This window comes from Miscanthus floridulus, chromosome 4, assembly GCF_019320115.1.
Source record: "Miscanthus floridulus cultivar M001 chromosome 4, ASM1932011v1, whole genome shotgun sequence".
Taxonomy (NCBI): domain Eukaryota; kingdom Viridiplantae; phylum Streptophyta; class Magnoliopsida; order Poales; family Poaceae; genus Miscanthus; species Miscanthus floridulus.
In genome coordinates this window covers 4107479-4131862 of record NC_089583.1, presented here as the reverse complement: position 1 = coordinate 4131862, position 24384 = coordinate 4107479, and the positions used below count along the sequence as shown (strand labels likewise).

General features: G+C 43.1%; 1 pseudogene; it reads right to left on the bottom strand.

Annotated features, from left to right (window-relative positions):
• Window positions 1-7325: 7325 nt before the first annotated feature.
• Window positions 7326-13251, bottom strand: LOC136547922 (uncharacterized; annotated as a pseudogene).
• Window positions 13252-24384: the final 11133 nt, after the last annotated feature.

The window sequence follows — 24384 nt, the reverse complement described above, 5'->3', positions numbered from 1 at the left end:
GGAAATGGCGGGGGGTTTCGATTCAGCCTCGGCGGCGATCTGGACTGGACTCTGGAGTACTGCACGCCGCTCGGATTTGGGAAGGATTACGGATTTGGGGGAGATGTGTTTTGCGCTCACGTGAAAAGAACGGCAGAATACACACGAAGTACGTACCTGTTTGTAAATTTTCCTTCTCTCGGGTCCTTTGTTACGTATTATGATTTACTCATCTCTAAAAAAATGAAATTCTCATTTTTCTATGAGCCAAATAATTTTAATTTTTACCAGATGAATAAAACAATACTAACACCAATGATACCGAATAAACATTACTAGATTAATCATATAATATATTTTTATATTAAATATATTTGGAGACATCAATATTCATACTATTTTATATAAACTTGGTCAAACTTAAGAAATGACGTGTTCTAAACTTAGAATCAAATTATTTTTATGATTTGCTCCATATTTTTGAAAAGAATGCATTCTTACTTTTTATGAGCTAAATAATTTTTAAGTTTTAACCAAATATATAAAAAAATACTACTATGATATCATATAAATACTATTAGATTGTGCAGAATATATTTTCACAATAAATCTATTTGGAGACCTAGATGCTGATAATATTTTATGAGAAAATTTTATATAAACTTGGTCAAACGTATAGATGCAGGGAGTATGATACATAAAACTAACCACTGTGATTCTTGATTGGATATGCTAATTTTCTGTAATAAGTTAAAAATGCTATGTTTGGTTTTGAAATCCTTTCACAAGTGCGACGCATGAGACAAATGTATGGTTGCTTTTTCTAAATTGGACCAAAAGCTATTCTTGTGCCCATGAATAACTAAATGGGAAAATATTCAATGCACACCATATCTTTTGCTGAACCGTGAAAAGCTCATAAAAACCAAACCTAGGAGTTTTAGAAAAGAAACTATGCAAATTCATAGTGTATCTATAGATGTACATTGCCACAAAAGTTTACATTCAAAATCATTTTGTAAAATTCTTATGGAAGTAACACATTTAAGGTGTATAAGCACTAGAAGACAAAGTTTTGGGAATTTATCTTCTAAAGCATATGCACCTAAAAACGTTTTATTTTCGTATGGACTTTTATAGATTGAGTTTGAATAATAAACTTGGTCACAATGTGTATCTATAGAGTAACTATGGATGTGCATCGTTTCAATTTTTTAAAAACTTCTAAGTATGTTTTTCTAAATGGTTTTCACGATTTCACCAAAGACAGTTTGCGGTGAATTGGCTCAATAGTTGTGAGCAATTCTTCTAGGCCAACGCACTTTAGCCTTAGATCGCGTCTGGCTCGCGTCGTACCACCTCATAAGCGCCGCCCGCACCTAGTACTACGTGCCAGAGAAGGATGTCGGCATGCCGACCTAGGAACGCTTCAAGGAACTCTGTCACCTGCGTTTCGGCCCGCCTGTGCGCGTGAATAGGCTGGCAGAGCTGGCCCAGCTAGCTCCCACTCCTCTCCTTGGTCCAAGAGTACACTGAGCGCTTCAATGCGCTCCTGTGTCACACACGGAACCTGATGCCCGCATAGAAGGCCAAGCTCTTCGCCGGTGGCCTCCCCGAGCATATCCGGATCAACGTCGAACTCCGGGAGCTGCACGACCTTCAAACGACTATGTACCTTGCCCGGGCATAGGCCAAATTCGGATCACAAGTTTTTAGGGGTTAGTAGAAAAGAATTAATGAATCCATGAACCCAGGTTTTAAAATCCAAAGGGTGACTTGGAGCCAGATATGTCTTGGATGAAAATTGGAGATGCCAGGGGTAAATGGTTTGGATGTTTTTAAGCAGTAATTGTTCTTTCCTAGCTAACTGACAAGCTTTTATTTCCTATGTAAGATCCTGACAACATGCTTCTGTATGTTCTGGATCCTTGCTAGCTCAGAAAATTTAGACTGCCTGCTCATTTTCAGTGTGCTAGAACGGTAATACTGAAGTTATGGTTGGGTGTATTGGTTACATAGGCTTGCAGTTGGTTAGTAGTTTGGGCCAGCTATTCAATTATTGTAACGAGCATTTCAAAACAAAAAAGTGCAAAGAGCAGTGGAAGGGCTATGTATCCTTTGTATAGTATAAACACTCAGAAATGTTCAGATCGTTCCTTCCATTAAATGCTTGCCATTTATGACCCAAGGATTTTCAGTGGTAGCAGAATTTCTTTTTGCATGTCCTGGTGCAGGACTTTTTCAGTAGTGGAATGCTAACTAAATGAAAATGAAAGTAAAAGGACTTTTGCATGTCCTGTTCGGCTGGTATTAAAGCCGGCTGATAAGCCGGTCTTGGCTGATTTATTGTGAGAGAAAAATACTGTAGATTCTAGCTGATAAGCCGGCTGATAAGTTCAAGCGAACAGGAACTAACAAACTGAGAGTTAGTTTGAGAGGTTGGAGTGCAAATTGGGGAAGTGATCAGAGGCATCGGAAGCAGGAGTTGACGCTGTGGACCAATTGGACTGGGATGCTGTCTGCGCTCAGCACCATACATAGTGATTGGTATGGAGGCCATCAATTCGAACTGGTTTTTGTTTGACAGGGTTCACTTTTGGGATGTGTTTTTAGAAAAAGTACAAAGCTAAAAATATGGCCATCGCTGTTAGCACAGAGGAAACAATAGAGTTATACTAACTTTCTCATGCAGAATCTGTTCATTGCAAAATGCGTCAAAATTTATAATAATTCTCTTGAAATTAGTTTGGATCTCATATATCGGTGGGACATGTTGGAAAGAGTGATAATTGAATGGGCTCAGTAGTGTTGCATTGCAGCCTTGCAAATACTTGAGCAAAGCAAAACAGGTTAGAACCCTTTGTGGCAATTTTTAGATATATCATGTATCACAATGTATGCTGCATTCGAGAAAAGAATCAAAATGAGACATGTCTTACTCAAGTAGATCAATTGTTCCAATGTTAGAGGGAATCTGTACTGTCCTAAATATAGATCCATATGTTGTATGCCTGAAGTACTTTCACTTATTTTCAAACAATACTGAACTACTTTTATGGGGCGACTTATTATTTTTTTTTAAATGGAAACTCGGCCTGCGGGGGGGGGGGGGGGGGGGGGGGGGGGGGCGGGGGGGGTAAGACAGCCCGCGGGAATTTGGCTAAGAAGAAGATCTTCTCACACAATGGGCATCTCAAGAGCTCTTCTCTATTTAATAAAAAATATAGCAACAAATCGATTGATAAATTACAACATTCTAGGAAAGAGATAACAAATACCAACACAATGCAAAGTGACTAAACGTTGATGGATATTTGTCCCACCTCCAAACAAATGTATTCTTTGGTGCTATTAGACCTACTGATGAAACCTTTGAAAAGGGTCGGTCGTTGACAGATCGTGTACTTGTTCAGCATGCAGTACGTCAAGTGAACCAATCAATATTTTAGGAGATACTACAAAAATGAACTTTACACCCCTTGAAGCCCTCTTTTTGACATTGAGCAGACTACGTTGTCTTGAAATCCAATCTTTGCCACCCTGGATATCCGCCCGAGGAAAATTGTGCTGGCAAACTATCAAGGCAGCAAGTCACATATTGACTTTGCCAAATTCTTTGTATCAAATGCGCGAGTGTTGGAGTCTATGAGGCTCCAGGCAGTAGACGTAAACATTAGCAAAGATTGACCACTTGTTGCCTGAAAAAAGTGAAGTGAAGATAAAAATGGTGTCGATCTATGGTCAACCTTGCTTTATCATTGATATAATAGTAAGAGACAAAAAATATGCAGATGCACACTCTTTCTCAGGGAATCACCTTGATGTACAACTTCTCCAAGCAGGGAAAGCACTTCAGTAAGTCAATAATCGCAACCAAGGAAAGTTTGACATCAGACAAAGCTAGAACCTTCACACTGTGGACCACAGTTGTCATGCCAACAGCGATCGATCCCTGAGTTAAGCATAGAATTAACACACTATGATCAAGTAAAGGGTCCCCGATGAAGTAAAAATGATGCATGTACCTGGAAAACCGTGGCGCTAAACTCGAGTTTGGGAAGGTTGTCAAAGAGTTTTCCCAAAATATCCATTCTAGGTGCAGAGATTACGGAGATGTACATATCCCTCCCTTCAAAAAATAGCAATCTTTGCAGGCATGGTGCGTCCACAACAAGGAGATGTTCTGGCTTGATACCTTTCCACCTAGAACGCACACCGAAGCTTCTAACAGCCTGTTCGGTTGGCTGGTTTGTATCATTGCTGGTTCGTGAAGAAGTACTGCTGGCTGGTTTTTGTGAGAGAAAAATACTATTCCGGCTGGAAATTTACGATCGTTTACGACAAGCCACAGCCAAACGAACAGGCTTAATGCTATGGGACTCTATTTGCAGTCGAGGGAAGCCTTGTCAAGTAAGCAAGCTCTGCAATAGAGAACAGCCAGTGAGCAAGGCATGCAGAGAACTCTCAGAGATGCCAACATTCAAAAGGGTCAGCTGCTCGAGAAGCGGTAGGTGGAGCGCTTTGGCATTGGTTCCAACCGGGAAGTCAAAGGCGCTGAAGCTAGCGATGCGAAGGGTGGACGAGAAGCGGTGCACTGATGCTGGCACTGGCAGCATCCGCAACCGAATCGACCAGTGCTCAACCCTGTAGTTGGTGTTCAAGTCGAGCTCCTGGAGTTTCTCCAGGGTGGGGGACCAGAGCCAGCCGTCCAGGTTGGTGGCGTTGTAGGGGTAGAAGTAGCAGTAGCCCTCCGGATGGAGAAGCGGCGTGTGGGGCCGGGTGTGCAGAGAGCACGCGTGGGATGTAGAGCTCTAAAATTAGAGAAGGGGATCCAAACAGGCCCTAAAAAAACTATATATTGTTTATTTGAATTTTTACCCGATTGTCAGTAAAAGGAGCTAGAGAAACATAAGAAGTCAACAAGTTTCAGCCTAACTGACTAAATTTCAAACCACAGGTTGTTTAACTAACAAACTAAAATTGGGTAGAAATGACGTAGTAGTTTCTAGTGCTTTGAATTTAAATGCTCATTTGCTTCTTATAAACTAATGGAACCATGTCCATTCTTTCAATTCCATTACGAATTGAAGTTCAGGAGTAGAATCGCAGGTCTTACCTGCTTACAAACAAGACCAATAATGCTTGACAACAATGACAAAATTTGAAAACATCACGACATCAGATGTCCTATCTCATCCTTAAACATCACGAGATAAGGCTATATATAGGATAATGATGGATTCTTTTTTTAAGCATCATGGTATCCTTAATCACTGGAGTAGTTACCAGAAGAAAAACTGCCAAGTGCCTTAGGGCATGTACAACCCACAGATGGGGGTTCGTCTCTAAGCACCTCAAATCTATCATACAAATAGGTATAAAGATAGGTCATACAACTCATAAACAGGGTCCGTCTCTAAGCTATTTAATGCTTTGCATGTAGCTAGGATCTACACTGCGTACGCCCTTTTATTGTGTGGCTATTTGATAGAAAATGTATCAAGGATAAATAAGAGCAACATGATACCAAAGAAAGCATGCCATATAGGAATATCCCGAGTTGCCACTGCTTCAAAGATCATAGTAGCAAAGCTCTATTCACATTAAAAAATAGTAGTGCACCATAATCAGACAACAGCTAGCATCCTGATAGCTCGGTTCACATTCAGAAAATGGCAGCACATATAGGATAAAGTTTACATTCAGATAGGATAAAGTTCCTGGACAATAGGATAATAGTTGCTACAACATTCATAGCTGCAAGTCCTCATAGCCCAGGGTTTTGCAATAAAGCTAACAGGATGATGATGTTCATAGCAGTTCACAGCAAGCTTAATTTCAATCTCCACGGCAGCAGTCTTCACAGCAACTTTACATCAGCTTCACACTGCACACATTCAGAAAAATAGCACATTCAGAAAAATCACAGTGCTCACAGGCTTGTTCTAACTGAAGATTCAGAAAACTGGCTCAGAAAATTGGCACTCAACTGAAGATAGGATCATTGTAGTACTATATGCAGATTTAACTATATCTGGTCTAGCATCTAGCCCTAGCATAAGCATCACTGTAAACAAAGGGGGTGCACATCAAAGAAATCTTAAACTGATAGCATATAGCAATTGAAGCAAACACTAGTAGGAACTACAAGCAACACACGCATCTCTGTCAAAGTTGGGGAAGCCGCCTCCACTGGATCCATCGATGGACGATGGCGCCATGTCTCTGTCAACCATATTTGAGCTTCGATTGCACTGTCAAACAAAATAGTGCATCTTTGTCAAACAATCCCAGGGACTGGCACTGACCTACTCAGGGTGGAGCTCACCCGCGTGGCTCCCGGTGGCCAGGGCGGAGCAGCAGAGGTCGCCTGCGCGGCTCACGGCGGCCGGGGCGGAGCTCACCAGTTCGCAGCCCGCTGCGCGTGGAGCTGGCCTGCGCGTCCCGCGGCGGCATGGCGGAGGTCGGCGCGCGCAGCTTGCAGCGCGGCCCACGGCGGCCGTGGCGGAGGTCGCCGCGCGCAGCTTGCGGCACTGGCGGAGGTTGCCGCGCACAGCCCACGGCGCGGCGGAGCTCGACCGTGCTGCTCGCAACGGCCAGGGCGCCCAACATCCCCCCACGCGCGCGAATACCAGATTCAGTGTGTGCCCACGCGGGATCCGCATCCTTCGGCGAGTCGAGAAGACGACTCCTACAACGCTGCTTCAGCAGGCGATTCGGCCTCGGAGCATAGATCCTCGCCGTCGCCTCGCGAGGTGACGGGGCAACCGTCTGCAAGCCGAACGAGGGTGTATTTTGCAAAAACGGTAACAAAGAGACGGGGAAGAGACGCCGTTGTACGTGCCCTTAGTCTTTGGGCAGTCCATTCACAAATGAGGTCAACAATGAGTTATTAAGGAGAGATATATAGAGTCCAATGGAAATGCAGAAATAAGACAGACTTCTTATATTAAATATATATAGAAGATCAAATACATTAACATAAATTAACAGCATATTCCACAATTACTCATGTTGGTGCTGCGCATGGAACAAGACTGGATTTTTTCATGGGCCTCATGGCTTACCAAAAAGTCCTTTCGTAAGGAAACAGAATTGATTAGACAGTAATATGATTTGACACAAACATATGCATATTGCAAAAAAACAAAAAAACAAAAAAAACATCAAATGAACCCCATGGAAGTGGATGGAAATCTTAAGTGTTCTCCATTTAAAATGAAATATAACACCAAATTGGTTGATAAATTACAATATGATTTGAGAAGAGATAGCAAATGTCAACACACTGCAAAATGACTAGACCTTGCTGAGAAATGTTCCATTGGTGTCATTTGATATATATACTAATGAAACTTGCGAAAAGGGTCGGCTGATAGATTGTGTACTTGTTCGGCACGATGCTCGTAAGGAGACCCGGTCAATATGTTAGGAGATACAAAGTCAAACTGAGCACCCGTTGGAGCTCGCTTTTTGATCTGGAGCAGCCTGTGTTGCCTTCCTATCCATTTGGTGCTAACGTTTCGATCGGCCTTCTATCTCAAACCTCATTGACTCCAGCACTCGTGCATTTGATACAAAGAAGCTAGCCAAGTTAATATGTGACTTGTTGCCTCGGTAATTTCTTAGCACAATTTTTCTTAGACCAATGTCAAGTTTCCGGTATGTTCACCAATCTTTCCCCCAAACTCTTTTTATCTGAAAAAGGCAAAGTGAACATAGAAATAGCATCATGGGCCAACCTGACTTTAGAACAATATTGATGTTCTACAAGCGACAAAAGAATGCAGATGCACACTCTGGTACGGAGACAGCTAGCTCACCTCGATGTACAACTTCTGCAAGTGGGGAAAACACTTCAATAAGTTAATAAGCGCATCCAGGCAAAGATTGACATCATATATGGCAAGAACTTTCACACTGCTGACCACCACTGACATGCTAACAATGGTTTAATTTAAGCATGGAAGAGTTCACACACTATGATTGATACATAGGCAAAAAGGGTTTAATTTAATTTGGATCCGTCATGACGGTGAAAGTGAGGACGCATACATGTATGTACCTGTAAAACCGTGGCCCCAAACTGAAGCCTGGGAAAGCCGTCAAAGAGTTTCCCCAAAATAGCCAATCTTGGCGCAGAGATTACCGAGATGTTCATTTCAGTTCTTCCAAAATACAGCAATCTTTCCAGACACGGGGCGTTGTCAATGTCGAGCTGTTGTAACCTGATGCCACACAAACCACCAGAATCCACACCGACACTTCTGACACGATTTGCAGCCGACGGAATCCGCTGTTGTGGAGTAGCAACAGGCTCTCCAGGACAGGGCAGCCGGCGAGCAAGGCATGCAGAGAGCTTTCTGAGATTTTTTTTTGAGGAACAAGAGGGAGTCGGGAAGCCCCTACTGGAAATTTATTAAAGTAACCAAGAGGTTAACAAAAACAACAAAAGTTTTACTAGAGGTTACAGGGAAGACCGCAGACAGAGAGAAATTCAGGAAACAAAAAAAGAAACAAAGAAAATTAAAACAATTACAGAGAGTGCTCTAGCCATAATTCAATTGAAGAAAAGTATTTCTTTTTAGCCCTCCACAGGAGCAAGCCAAAAGTGCGCTTGAAAACAGCTGAAAGCCCTTTGAACGGTAACAGGTAGTCCTCTGAAAATGGCATCATTCCTAATATTCCAGATACTCCAACTCATAATGATGATAACTTTCATATAAAAACTGACATTTAGCTGCATTTTGAAACTCTCAAAGATTTGTAAAGGGTCCAAAGCTAAATTAACTGCGATGCCAACAAGATTCCAGCAGGCTTGAGCCATTTCACATTCCAAAAATAGATGCTGAACAGTTTCCTCAGAATTCGAAGAACAAAGCACACAATTGTAAGAAGGAAGGTGCATGTGCTTCCTCCTCAAAATGTTACGGGTGCTCAGTCTGTCATTAGTGAGCAACCAGAAGAAGACCTTATGCTTATGCTGGCAAGAGGATTTCCAAATCCATTTATAGATTGGGTGTGACCAACTTCTTCCACGTAGCTGACAGTAAGCCTTCTTGGTGGTGAAAATGGAGCTGCCCCAAATATACATCCAAGTGTCAACACCATCAGACAGCTGAAGGTTTTGTAGGATGATTTCAAACTGCTGAAATTGTGCAAAGGCCTCTGTTGAAAGAGGAAGGCTGAACAGACTAGAGGTGTTAGTAACTGAGGCTGCACATTGGAGTGAAAGGAGAGGCTTCTTGGCAAAAGAGAACAATTCAGCAAAGATTAATCTTAGAGGTTGACCTATCCAGCAATCATTCCAGAGAAGGCAAGAAGCATCATCTGTCACTGAAACTGAGGCCATGCTTTTGAACTTATCTAACAATTTCAAGACATCTTTCCACCAGAATGATCCTTTCTTGACATGATTAGGGAGTCTACCATTACTATAATATTTCTCCCAGGTAAGATGCACCCAGGGGATGTCTGCTCTGTTGTAAAACTTGTGAATTTTTTTTTTGGAGCAGGGCCTCATCTTGAGTTTTGAGGTCCAGCACCCCAAGTCCACCTTCTTCTTTTGACTTGGTCACCATGTGCCAAGCAGTCTTGGCATTGATTCTGTTGTTTTCTTCAGACCCTCTCTAAAGACAGTGCTCTCTGTATTTGTCAATTTGCTCTCTGACAATGGAATGAAGATGGAAAGTGCTCATGAAGAATATGGGAAGGGATGTGAAGACAGAGTTAGTCATCTGGAGCTTCCCAGCTTGAGAGAGAAAAAGGGAGGTGTTGACCAGCCTCCTTTCACATCTAGTCACCAAAGGCAAGAAGTCCTCAACCCTTGGTTTAGTAGTACCCAATGGTAGCCCCAAGTAGGTGAAAGGCAGATTACCAGTGGAGCAGCCAAAGGTGGCAGCAAGATGTTAAAGCCTTTCCTCCGAGAGATTAATTGGGACTAGCATTGACTTAGAGAAGTTCACTTTCAGACCAGTGGAATCAGTAAAAGTATTTAGAAGGGCTTTCATCACAAACAATTGCCTAGCACATCCTTCCATAAAGATAAGAGTGTCATCAGCATACTGAAGGATTAGGAAGTCATTAGTATACTAAAGAGGGATTGGTAGATTGAGCAACCCTTGCTCCTTTGCCCTATTGAGAACTGATTGCAATAAATCTGCAGCAAGCACAAACAGAAGAGGTGATAGAGGGTCCCCTTGCCTAACTCCTCTTCTGCAATGGAAGACCTTACCAAGAGCACCATTTAGTAGAACAGAAGAGGTGCCAGAAGAAAAGATAAGTTTCAACCAAGCCAGTCATTTTTACCCAAAACCTTTCTTCCTCATGAATTGCAACATAGCCTCATGTTCAATTTTGTGAAATGCCTTTTCAAAGTCTAGCTTCAAGATTACAAGTTCCTTTCTTGAAGAGTGGCAAAGATGCAGATACTCAAAGGACCAAGCTAGACAGTCCTAGATAGATCTAGACTTGATGAAGCCATATTGATTGACATGGACCAACTTAGTAATCTAGGGCTGAAGTCTGTTAGCCAGCAGCTTAGTGATGATTTTTATCGAGGAGTTGAGCAGGGAGATGGGTCTGTATTCACTGATTCTAGATTGCCCATCAACTTTTGGGATGAGGGTTATAAAGGAGGCATTGATGCTCTGGAGGCAAACCTCTTCAGAGAAGAAAGCAGAGCATAGTTTATAGAAATCATGCTCAATTAGAAACCAACATTTCTTTAGAAATTCATTATTAAACCCATCAGGCCTTGGAGACTTATCTGGAGGCAAATTCTTCACAACTTCATCAATTTCTTGATTACTAAAGGGCACTTCTAAATAGCTTAGATCACAGGGCTGGCCAAAGAGGGAATGAAGGTCAAACAACATGTTCTGGTAGCTTGAGGAGCCTAATCTGTCCTTAAAATCAGACCAAATGAGCTCAGCCTTTGAATTATGGTCATAAACTAGGACACCAGATGGGTTGTTTAGTGAAGAGATCAAGTTCCTCCTATGCTTGACAGTTGCTATTGAGTGAAAGAACTTAGAATTTTCATCCCCCAACTGGACCCATTTAACATTACCTCTTTGCTTCCAGTAGATGATTTGCTAGTGGAGGAGAGAACTGAGCTTCGGATTGAGGATGTCTCTGAAATTCCATTCTTGTACTGATAGATCCCTCCATTCTTCAATAGAGTCAAGGAATAAAATCACTAATTTAACATTCTCAAGTGTAATCTTGAGATTTGAAAGTTTAGCCTGCCAATGCCTTAAATCACATCTTAGAGACTTGAATTTGGTAGTCAGGAGCTTGGTTGCATCCTGTTGAGAAAAAGAGCCATTCCAACAACTGGCAACCATAGGCAAGAAGCTTTCATGTGCCATCCAACAGTTCTCAAATCTGAAGATTCCTCCCTTAGGAATGAAAGTTTTGATCTTAATCACACAAGGTCAATGATCAGAGATTTCCATGACCAAGGAATGAGTAATGGTAAGAGGATACCTGAGAGTCCAAGATTGAGAGGAGAAAAACCAGTCAAGCCTTTCTAAGAGTGGTGGATGCTGCTTATTGGTCCAAGTAAATTTTCTCCCATGTAGAGGAATTTCAACAAGCCCCAATGCACTGATTGCATTATTGAACAAGAGCAGTATCACCCACATTTCCACCTGCTCTATTTCTATCTTTAGGTTTTCGGTAGAGATTGAAATCACCAATGATAAGCCAGGCAAGATCATCTGGCATTTGAATATTTTCAAACCAGTGCATGAATTCTACCTTGCCTTCTCTATCACAAGGCCCATAAACTGAAGTGAGAATCCAGGGATCATTATTGTGGACAGAAGAGAATTCCACAGAAATTGGAAACCTATTTTGGAAAACCTCATGACCCGAGAAGATAGAACTCTTCCAGACTATAAGGATACCCCCTAAAGCTCCAACCGAAGGGATGAAGCAGAAGCTATCAAAAGATCTGGGGCAAAAATTCCTAATATAAGTAAGATAAAAAACTCTCTCTTGGTTTTCTGGATGCTAATGATATCACATTTACTTTCAGTGATTTTATTTCTAATTGACTCCCATTTGTTATCAGCAATGATGCTCCTAATGTTCCAACATAGAACATTCCAAGATCTATTGTAGTTTGTACTATCCATAGAAAACAGTAAAGAGGTAGGCCCAAGTACAAGTATGCATAACATAAGTATATAGTTCAGGCAAAAGATAGAAAGAAACATTACATATGATGTCAAAGATCAACAGAGCCAAAGCTACCAGAAATTTTAACATTCCTAGGTACTAAAAGAAAAAAAGCAAAAGCAGGAAGGCAAATCTGCCCACTTCTTCCATGCACCGCGAGGAGGGCAGTCCTTACTTATCAGCAGCATCACTCTTCTTACTTGGGGAAGCATCATCATTCTTACTTGAAGTTGCAGCATCCTTCTTGCTTGAGGCATCCTTGTTTTTTTGATTGCCAGCTCCCACAGGGGCCGGCTGACTCTTCTTCTTCTTACTGAGAGCAGCATCGGTGACTTGAGAAGCATCAAGATCACAAAGAGTGAAGCTAATACTCCTGATGGCCTTAGTGTTGAGAGGGAAGGTGGTTTGGCATTACAACCAAGGCAAGACTTGTCCTTGCAGATTGGATCCTTGAATCCTTTTTTGTTGACCTTGATCCTGGGACTCCTCCTAACCTCAGTTTCCACTAAAACAACACCCTTCTTCTCTTGTTTCTCACTCTTCCTTCTTCATCAACAGGAGGGGCTTCATTTAAGTCCACAAACATATCCGTAGCTAAACTTTCTATCACCTTACTGGCACTTTCCATCGCTTCATCATCTGCAACATGTGCTTTAACTATGTAGGAAGGGAAGGTCTTCACAGGACAAGAAGCAGGCAGAGTGAAACCAATTTTCTGACCATTATCAATACTACCCAAGAGAGCACATGAATTGTTTGGCACGACTAAAATGGCCTGGGGACATTAGGAGGCCAGTGAAGTAGTTGGCCCAATAACTGAGGATCAGGAACTGAGGACCTTGTTAGGACCAGGTGCAAAGAATTTGGCCCAAGGCCGCTTTCTGAGATTTCGACTGCGAAAAATGTCAGCTGCTTGAGAAGTGGAAATTGGAGCGGGCTGGCATCGTTTCCATCTGGGAACCTGCAGGCCCTGAAGCAGGCGACGCAAAGAGTGGACGAGAAGCGGTGCACTGATGAAAGTAGGAGACTGTTGTTGAAGTCGAGCTCCTGGAGGTTGTCGAGTAGGGGGGGAACGGAGCCAGCCATCCAGGGTCCTCCTGGAGGGATACTCCACGTAGCGTCGAGGTATGATGAAGCGGCGGCAAGGGCCAGGGTGCGCAGAGAGGATGTGGGAGATATTGCTAGGCCAGGATGCTGCTGCCAGCTGAGTGGGAGGAGAGGACCTGCGTGCGGGCTCTGTCTTTGGTGGGGAGGAGGGAGACGATGTCGCCGAGGATGCCGTCGGGGAGGCTGCTGATCCAGTCGGCGAGGCGCTCTTCCGGATCCAGCCTCCTCTTCTTCGCTCTGGTGAGCACCCCCGTGGCGATGGCGGTGGCACGGCAACCGATCGGGGCGTCGAGGTTGTGCCACGCACAGCCACTGCGATGCTGAGATCACGAATAATTTGCCACGCCTGGCTTCTGCGCTTGTTTCAATTTGGGCTTTGGGGCCAATCATCTGCTTTAATTGTCGGCCCGCTGCAATCTGATCTGATTACTCTATCTCCTTGATTGACGGTTTCATTCCTGGCTTCCTGCACAACACACACACATGGGCATGGCATGGCGGCGCCTATGAGCAGTTGAGAGTTTTTTATGCCACCGTGGAGCATACGGAGAGACGCTTCAGCCCGGAAGCTCGCCTGCTCCTCTTTTGTTGGCCCCACACAAAAGTTTAGCACAGTTATTATCCCAGACAAATCGAAATTCCCATAGATGAAGCAAGTTGAGGTCCTGGCCAACCATAACCAGATTTTAAGCTTCAACTTGCTGCGGCCCAAATGGGGCTTCTTACCTCTGAAATAGATGGTCGCCTTAACTAAAATCGAGCTTTACGCCACTGAGCTTAAGCTTGATGCTGCTGAATCAAGCGCCTCGTGCTATATCAAGCAACCTGCAACTTAGGTGTGTGCTGTGTGGGAGAGAAGATGAGGAAACAACCGAAAAATAACTGAGAGTTTTTTTTAGATGCTCGATTTATCTTAGTTGTATTGGCCTGTGGATGTTAAAATTGGGGACTCATACTGGGCATGTTTGATCACCGGACTAAAGTTTAGTTTGTCATTGAATAATAGGCTAAACGTGAATTGGTTAAAAATTTCTTTCTTCTAATAAGTTCTACTTACCAATTAGACTCATTAGTTTTTGTTAAACTGTGATTAGTTAATGTTTGGGCCTTCTCTATTTGGCATTCAAAACATGGACTAAACTTCCAACCAGGCCCTAAACCAAAAGTTATGACTAGTTCTAATAGAAAAAAAAAAGTGAGCAAGAGCCACTTGCGTTGTAGAGTGAGACTCTTCTATTGTATCTCTCTCTTTATTTAAGCGTCTGCACTAGTGGGCTTTGCATTATACATGACCTTAAACTACTAAACTATCCAAACACTCGAACCCAACCAATCAATTAATCATCAACAAAGTACAAAAGCAAGATTTTATTTTCCACCGGCGCATGTAAATGTACAACATAGTGCATTCCACATATTTTCTTTTTCAAAAATGGCATTCCACACAATTATACTCCTAGTGCTGAGTCAGTTACTGTCCTGACGGAAAATTGCTACAGCTGGTGAGAGGCCATCTTGGCCATTCTTCATAAAAGGCTGGTAAATGTGCAACTAAATTCACTAGATCGATGATGCAAACACTGATTTCCACTCTGCATGCCAGCATATATAACAAGTAAATCAATGTTCTGTGCGCAGAAAATCAGAAGAGTAGTACAAGTAGAAATATGCATACTGATGAGTACAGCGTAGGCAGACGCTTAAATATCCAATGAAGTGTACAGTATGATCCGGGTTTACAGGGCACTGATGATGAGTTTGTCTAGGGTTCTAGCTACGAATGACAATAAATCTATCCTGGGATTGCCCCTGCCTCCCCACATATAGTCTGGCGTAAGGTTACAGATGGAATGTTGTATGATACCAAAGTCTATCCGATCAATGCAAATAACTAGGTCCTAGGGCTATTTGGTCGCTATCTTGCTTTCCAAGTAGTTGTTGCACCGTGTTGGGTTGGGCCTCTTCCTTAGTCACTCTTCCTTAGCAAGCTCGGCCCACCCTGTCCTATTCGAGCTTATTTCCATGCAGTGACAGTACGAGGGTCTATTATGCCAATAGTTGTATAGTCAAATCCCTAATTAGCCACCGTGTGCGCGGTGGCGCCCACACTGGGCTCATTGCGCCAATGCTTGCATGCCCGCGCTATTGGCACTTGTAACAACCCACGTTCAAAATCTTTTTATGACCTAGCTCCTCATGTTGAATGAGCCTGCATACGCGTGTGGTGCACTCTTATATTGCCTGTGAAGGGATAGGAGTGGCATAGCCGAGGGTGGTTCTTGGCATAGCCGAGGGTGGTTCTTGGCGGCTATTGCATATGTCGCTAGCATTCCATATAAGATGGGCCATAAGCAAATTTTGGACACAATGTGTTACATAGCCCCGTTGGGCAGCCACCATGTGCTGAGGGCCAGTGCAGCAACACTGTGGGCCACCCATGCTAGGGCCTGCTGCGCCAATGGGTGGACGCCATTGGTGGGGCCGCCATGCTGAGGGAGTAAAGGGAGAGGGAGGGAGCTATGAAGCCCGGCAGAGAGGGGAAGAGATAAGAGTGAGAGAGAGACTCCACCCGTAGAACTTATTAGATGTCATGAGTTGAATTTTTTGGTCATGCTGAAGTTTTCACCGTATGTTCTCAACACAATCCAACAGTAAAAACTAATTTTATTATGATCGAGCGGTGACGTATTATGATCAATGGTTTCCAGAGAACCAACGGTGAAAATAACATTCTGAAAATAATTTATGTAGTAGTGTTGCCATGCATAAGGTGTACGCGATCAGATGGTCAAATTTGTACCAAATTTGAAGCCAAAAGATGTTCATCCAAACTAAAGTTCGGTAGAAACGACTGATCAGTTTCTAATGCCTTGAATTCAAATACACATTTGCTTCTAGTAACGAAAGGACCACATCCACTTCACTTGCATTACAAATTGAAGTTCTTTAGTACACACTAAAGTCCTACCTTCTTACAAACAAGACCGATAAAGCTTGTCACCAATGACAAGATTTCAAGAACATTAGGAGATTAGATGTCAAATGAAACACAGAACCCCTAAAGCTAAAGAAATGAAGTATAGCACTAATTTCATTGATGCTAAATAGTAGGTTTCGTACCAAAAAGTTTATTCAATTTTTCATTCCTCCTAGCCAATCTCAACTTAAATGAGAAACCTTCCTAGGAGCACTTAAAGTTCGTGGATCAATTTATTTTGCGCTATTGAAAACTTTTGCAATCCCTTACATGCCATTAGAGCATCTCTAGCAACACTACATATCAGACCCCCTATTAAGTTCTCGACTAGTGGAGAAAAAAATAGCTCTAGTAGGATATCTACTAAGCCTCCCAAATTTGTTGGCTACCCAAATTCCCCATTACAACCCATTCCTGTTAGGCCAACAGGTGGCTACCTACATTTTTTCCGACTATTACACCCACACGGTCTCGCCCGACGCTACCGCCCACAGGGAGCCCGCCACCGGCTTCATCCTCTTCGGCAGAGGTTGCCACCTCATCGCTGGCTTGCCGAGACCGCTAGAAGCCGTCGCCCTACGTTGTGGTATCCTCTAACCCAGACGTCGCTGACACCTTTTCTAGGTCCGCCAAGGGTGGCAACTCGTGCCTCCACGGCCATCGCCGGCCCTTCTCTCCTCGATCGCGACTTCCTGGCAGCCCTTCCCCGGTGGCGTGAGGGCCTCGCGAGATGGCCATGTTCGGCAATGTCGATGGGGATAGGGCATTGGATAACATTTTGGACCCACATGTCATGCCCTATTGGAATGAATTTGAGAGCTCTGTTTTACGTAGTATTGCTAGGACAACAACTTCAAAAATTGGATAATCTTACAATAGGTGGCTACCCAAATAGGCAAGTAGGGATCATGTTTAGGGTATGATTGCTGGAGATACTCTTAAATCTTAATGTGCATGTCAATGGCATGCATTGGCATCTTAGTGGGATTGAAAGCATTTTGGATTTTATCGGGGGCAGTGAGAACTTTTTTTCATCTTTGTCAAGCACTTACGGCACCAGCTCTTGGTCTCTAATTATAGAGGCTGCTACAAGTGAAAAAAAAAGATACAACATTAAAAGTTAAGTTCAGTTGGTTCTGGAATCAAATTGTCACTCCGAATGAACTTATGCTTATTATCAAACACAGCAGCGAAGGGCCAACAAGATGTGGGCATGTGGCTACTAAATAAGCAAACATCTGGTAACGAGTAACGACCATCTCTTTTTGGGAGGGAACAGAATGGGTTAGACTGTATTTATGATTAGATGTGGGGGTATATGCAAATTCCAATCATTACAATGACAACAAGGTGGAATAGATATAACAAAACGGATATCTCAAGAGAGCTCTTCTCCATTTAAAATAAATATAGTATCAAATCAGTTGGCAAATTACAGTGTTCCAGACTGACTAAACCTCGCTAGATATTCCTACCTGAAAATCAATGTCTCATTTGTCTCATCAGACCAACTGACGAATCCTTTGAAAGGGATCCAGTATTGACAAATCATATACTTCAGCGTATTGGCTACATGACCCAATCAAGATGTTTTCAGATACAAAATCAAACCATGCACCCATAGAAGCCCTGTTTTTGATCTGGAGCAGACTATGTTGCTCTTCAATCCATTCATTGCAAACATTTGCAAATGCTAACTTAAACCTCATTAACACCAGCACTCTTAGTTTCAAAAAAAAAAAAACTCCAGCACTCTTGAATTTGATACAAAGAACTTGGCCAACTTAACATGTGACTTGTAGCCCTCATAGTTTGCTAGCACAATTTTCCTTAGACGGATGTCAAGGGTGCCAAAAATTTTCTGGTATCTAAACCAATTTTTCACCCCAACACTTGTTATCTGAAAAACATGTGTTAGATTTAGAACAATCATTGATGTTATAGGAGTAAACAACGCAAAAGAATGCAGGTGCACATTCTGGTACATATAAAAGTCACCTCGATGTACAACTTCTCCATGTTGGGAAAGCATTTGATTATGTTAATAACCACATCTAGAGAAAGTTTCACATTAGATAATGCCAGAACCTTGACGCTGCCATAGGCCAAACGACTACGACGGCAAAGTATCTGCAAAGTGAGAGGCCCACAGCAATATGGTAGCAATGTATATATATGCCAGATAGAGGACAAAGGACTACGACGGCAAAGCATCTGCCATAGGCCAAACGACGGTGACTAAGTCAAGCACTAATTCTGGAGGAATCTGGATGGTTTGGAGGAATACTGGATGAATTTGTGAGAGAAAAACACTGTTCCGGATGAAAAAATAAGCGGATCAAGCCAGGCCCTTAAACCCGGCTTGATCCGCTTATTTTTTCATCCGGAACAGTGTTTTTCTCTCACAAATTCATCCAGTATTCCTCCAAACCATCCAGATTCCTCCAGAATTCAGACAAGTATGACAGACCAATGTGGAGAACTAGAGGCACACCTAGGAACTGCGACGGGCATATCCGGCGAGAAGAATGAAGGATCGAGAGAAGGTGCGGTGATAGGGGCACAACAACGACGCTTTCAAGAAGGAAACCCGAGTGGCACAGGGAACCGTGTGTCCTTTGGCCCTTGGTGGAGGCCGGCGCGCGTGCACATCTGCACCAGGTGCGCTCACCCCGACGCGTTGCTCCTCTCAGCGACAGCAAGCCCCACACAGTGCACCACGTAGGAGACAGCACGATGACTCGCCCCGTAGGTCGCAGTGCTCGCCGAGCACCTGCGTCTCTGCACCCGATGGCAGAGGCCCACCGGTCGCGCGTCGTTAAAACTTAGGTGTTTAAATCCAGTGCTAAAGTTTAGGGGTGTTACATCGGATGTCATATGAGAGTGTTCGGACAGTAATAATAAAATAAATTACATAAGTCAGCAGTAACCCGCGAGATGAATTTATTAAGCTTAATTAATCCGTCATTAGCATATGTTTACTGTAACACCACATTATCAAATCATGGACCAATTAGGCTTACAAAATTCATCTCACAAATTAGTCTCAATCTATGCATTTAGTTTCTTAATTAGTCTATATTTAATACTCCATGCATGTGTCTAAACATCCGATGAGGTGACAACGCCGGCGCGTGATGGTGCGGCCCGCACTCGCCCGCCGCATGGCTGTCCGATGAGGTGACAACGACGACGCCCCCTCCGCCGTGAACGGACCAGGGTGGCCTGGCTCCGGGCCGTCTGACAGGCCAGCTCTCGCGGGGCAGGATGAGCTTCCGATCCCTCTACCAGGTCTCGCTCTCAACTCTCATACTTCACACGGCCCGCCTCTATCTGCCTTCATAAAATACTTCTCTGAGCATTTTTTTCTTGCCCTTTTCTCTCCAGACTCAGTTCCAAATTTCCAGTCAATCAAGTGCTCGACGAAATGCTATAGTCAAGGCTTTCATGGATGTCTCATGTAGATGATTGGCTTGGACTCATTGATCACGGCAAACATGCTACAACCTACTGTTAGTTGATCTCCACCAATAGACCCAACGACCTATTGGGCCGTTGTCTTTGCTTCCTGATCGGAGGAGCCCAACCCTAATACGGTTGTTGGACCCCTGTCGCACAGCACATATAAAAGGTAAGGTGGGGATCAGGGCTTGGGTTACGAGGTTCAACGGAGCCGCCGTACCCACCTACAGAGAAAACCTAAACCGATCTAAAGCAGTGCAGACAGATTCAAAAGAAAAGAAGGGGAAGAGGGGAAGGGGATAATCTCGCAGATCTCGAATCAAACCAAAAGAAAACATGAATAGGGTTCAAAAGAACCCTAACCCTAACTTGCGACTGAGGAAGGGGAAGAGAGTTTTTCCGGAAAAGGAGACCTACTTGCTGTGCGCAGGGTTGACCTTTCGCCGGCGCGGGAGAAGAAGGTCGAGCCGAGGCGCTGCTCGCCGGGCTACGGCCAAAGGGGCGCCGCATCTAGGCCGCTCGACGGCGGCACGCTCACCCGCTGGGGAGCGTGCACGCCGGCGAGGGGGCCGGCGACGGCGCCATGGCTCTGCCCGTCCACCGTTTTCACCCGCTCGGTCGCTGTGGCTGCGCTGAGAGGAGAGGAGAGCGGCGAAAGAGAAAGCGAAGAGAGAGAAGCAGGCAGAAGCGAATGGGGCTAGGGTTTCTAGCCGACGCTGGCGAGGGGGTTTTTGACCCCGCGAAGCCTGCGGGCGACTGTCGGATGCGATCCGATAGCGGAGCGCGACCGGGCCAGCGATGCAGCCCAGGCGGGCGCGCGTGGCCGAGCGACTTTGCTGGCCTAGGCCTAGGTTGCGGCCTAGGTGTGGCCGGGCATCGCGCAAGGGAGCTGGGCCGGACTGTTTTGCTGGCCGGGCCGAAAGAACAGTGACAATTCTCATTTTTCTTTTTTCCAGTAAATGTTGATTTCCTAGAAATTGATTAATGGCTTAAAGTAAATAGAAAAAGTAATTTTTCTCTGTGGGTAAAATTAGAGAAAAAGAGAGTTTTTCCGCAGCTAAAGAAATTGTTTATTCTTCAGTTATTTTGAACCAACGTGATATTTAATTGGAGAAAAAGAGACTTTGACATGATTATGATGTTGTTATTTTCTGACCAACGTTGTTAATAACAATATCGTAATTTTAATAATTTATGTATTAATTCTATTTCTGCCCAACGGTGATGTAGAATTAGTGTGTAAGAACAATTGTGAATTTTAATGATTTTATACATTAAATCTATTTCTGCCCAACGGTGATGTAGAATTAGTGTATACGAACAGTTGTATGTTTTGATTTTGACCAACGTTGGAATCAAGGCATGCAAATGGTGTTATTTTTATGTTAAGAAAATGTTTGTCCTGGTTTTCATCTTGTCTAAGGTGAACTAGGTAGTCATGTCACCGTGTTCCACTGAGTCGGTGGCACCGGTGAGGAAGACAAAAGAGAATAATGCCGATTAGGCAACTAAAGAAAGGGATTTTGAATCCCAAAAGATGTCCTACGACTTTAAGCATAGGAAGTGGGTCACTGCCAATATGAAATGTTTGGCTGTGATAAAGAACACGATTGAGCCTACAATTGTGGGCTCAATCCTAGAGTGTGACACGGTCACCGAATACCTCTATAGAATAAAGAGTCAGTTCACTAGCTCTTCAAAGACATATGCTACACAGCTGATAAAGCAGCTGGTGACAGAGAGTCACTCTGGAAATGGTGGCATAAGAGAGCTCATGATGCGTCGTCGAAATTATGGCACTGTCGTTTAGACCATATTTCGAGGAAGAGAATAGAAAGACAAGTTAAGAATGATATTCTTCCTCCATTAGAGCTCTCAGATTTAAAACAATGCAGAGAATGCATAAAAGAAAAGTATATAAAGAAAAGTAAGAAAGATGACAAATGAAGTGCAGTAATTTTATAGATTATTCACACAGACATCTATGGTCAGTTTCCTGTAAAGAGTGTGGATGGTAATGATTTGTTCATAACATTCACAGATGATTACTCCCGTTATGTCTACATTTATCCAATCAAAAAAAGAACAGAAGCATTAGATAAATGTAGATATTTAACGCAAAAGTTGAAATCCAACGCAATTTAAAGATAAAGAAAGTCAGGTCTGACCGTGGGGGAGTACTACGGTCGGCATACCCCATATGGTCAAGTTCCTGGACCTTATGTAGGGTTCTTACATGAGAATGGCAAAGTAGCCCAGTATTCTATACTGAGCGAACCTCAGCAGAATGGAGTAGCTGAAAGACATAATCGTACAATGAATGGATATGGTGCGCAGTATGATAAGTTATTCCACCTTACAGTTGAGCCTATGAATGGTGGCGTTAAAACCGCCATTCATATTCTCTATAGAGTATCAAGAAAGTCGGTGCCCAAAACACCGTATGAGTTGTGGACAGAAAGAGTACCCTCACTAAATCACTTGCGTGTGTGGGGGGGAGCCCTGCTGAGGCTAAAGTATTGAACCCAAACATTGGGAAGTTAGATCCCAAAACAGTAAGTTGCCATTTATTTGGCTACCCAGAAAAGTCAAAAGGTTTTCATTTTCTACTATCTAGAGAGACATACAAAGTTTGTGGAAACGAGACACGCTGTCTTCCTAGAGGACGAATTGATGAAGGGAAGCATGGTAGCTCGAGAAATTGACCTTAAAGTGAAGCGGGTGTAAGCGCCCACTCCAATGATTCATAAGCCATTTTTCTCACTACCTGTTGTAGCTGCACCGACAGTGCTAGATACTGTGGTGCTAGCACCTGTTGTTATCCCACCTGTAGCAACAGTGAATGACAATGAGGAGCCTGTTCTTCAGGATCCTATAGAACATATTGTCACACATGAGGGAGAGAAACAACAGCCTCAAATAGAAGTTGTGCCAAATGTGAAGGCCCCTAGAAGGTCTCAAAGAGTTAGAAAATCAGTTGTTCCTACTGATTATGAAGTGTACAACACTGATGAATTTCAAATGGAGGATGATCCCACCTCACTTGAAGAAGCCATGAGAAGTGATCATTCATCAAAGTGGCTTGAGGCCATGGAAAATGAAATGAAATCAATGAATACCAATAAAGTTTGAGACTTGGAAGTAATTCCTAAAGGAGCCAAAACAGTAGACTGTAAATAGGTCTACAAAACAAAACTTGACTCTCAAGGGAATATAGAGAGATATAAAGCGCGACTTGTGGCAAAAGAATTTATGCAAAGAGAAGGGATTGATTACAATGAGACCTTTTCTCCAGTCTCGTGTAAAGATTCCTTCAGAATCATAATGGCATTAGTGGCACATTACGATTTAGAATTACATCAGATGGATGTAAAGACGGCATTTCTCAACGGAAACTTGGAGGAAAATGTTTATGTGGCACAACCGAAAGGTTTTGTCATGGAAGGAAAAGAACGAATGGGATGCCGCCTAAAGAAATCCATTTATGGATTAAAACAAGCTTCAAGATAGTGGTACTTGAAGTTTGATCAGACAATAAAGAATTTTGGGTTTTAAAGATAATGTAGAGGACAATTGTGTCTATGCAAAGTTTAAGAATGGGAAGTTTATCTTCCTTGACCTATATGTGGATGATATCTTACTTGCTAGTAGTGATGTCGGTCTACTACTAGAAACAAAGAAGTTTTGTCCTCAAAATTTGATATGAAAGATCTTGGTGAACCTTTGTTTGTTCTAGAGATCGAGATTCACCGAGATAAAAGTAAAGGGGTATTAGGACTGTCACAAAAGACATACATAAAAAGAATCTTAAAGAAATTCAGTATGCACAAATATAGTCCCTCACCTGCTCCTATAGTCAAGGGCGACAGATATGGGGAATTTCAATGCCCCAGGAACCAATATGAGCTCAATCAAATGAAAGTGGTTCCATATGCTTCAGCTGTCGGAAGCTTACAATATGCTCAAGTATGTACGCGCCCTGACTTGGCATTTGTTACCGGGTTACTTGGCAGATTCCAGAGCAATTCTGGAACAGAACAATGAAATTAGTAAAGAAAGTCTTGCATTATTTGCAAGGAACGAAAGGCCTCATGATGACATATAGAAGATCTGATTCACTCCACATAGTGGGAAATTCAGATTCTGATTATGCGAGAGATGATAGAAAATCCACGACGGGATAGTATTCACTCTCGAAAAGGGGAGCTATTTCATGAAAAAGCTCAAATTCAAACAGTCACTACATCGTCCACAATGTATGACAGTTTGTAGCGTGATATGAGGCAATGGGGCAGGTGAACTGGCTAAAGAAGTTCATACCCGGTTTGAAGGTGGTTGACGACATCTATAGACCACTTAAGTTATACTGCGATGATAATTCGACAGTACAGTATGCTCACAACATAAGTCAAGTGGTGCTACCAAACATATTGACATAGAGTATTATGTTGTGAAAGATAAAGTCCGGGATCAAGTCATAAGTCTTGAGCATATAAGTACAAAAAAGATGTTCGCGGATCCGCTTACAAAAGGCTTACCACCCAACGTGTTCAGGAAACATGTAGCTAGCATGGGTTTAAGGGAAAGCCTAAAATTCCTGGACAAAAGAAGGCCCAAAGATAAGTATCTATTTTAGAACAGAGTAGTGTGTTGTAGCTGTTAAATCTATCGGC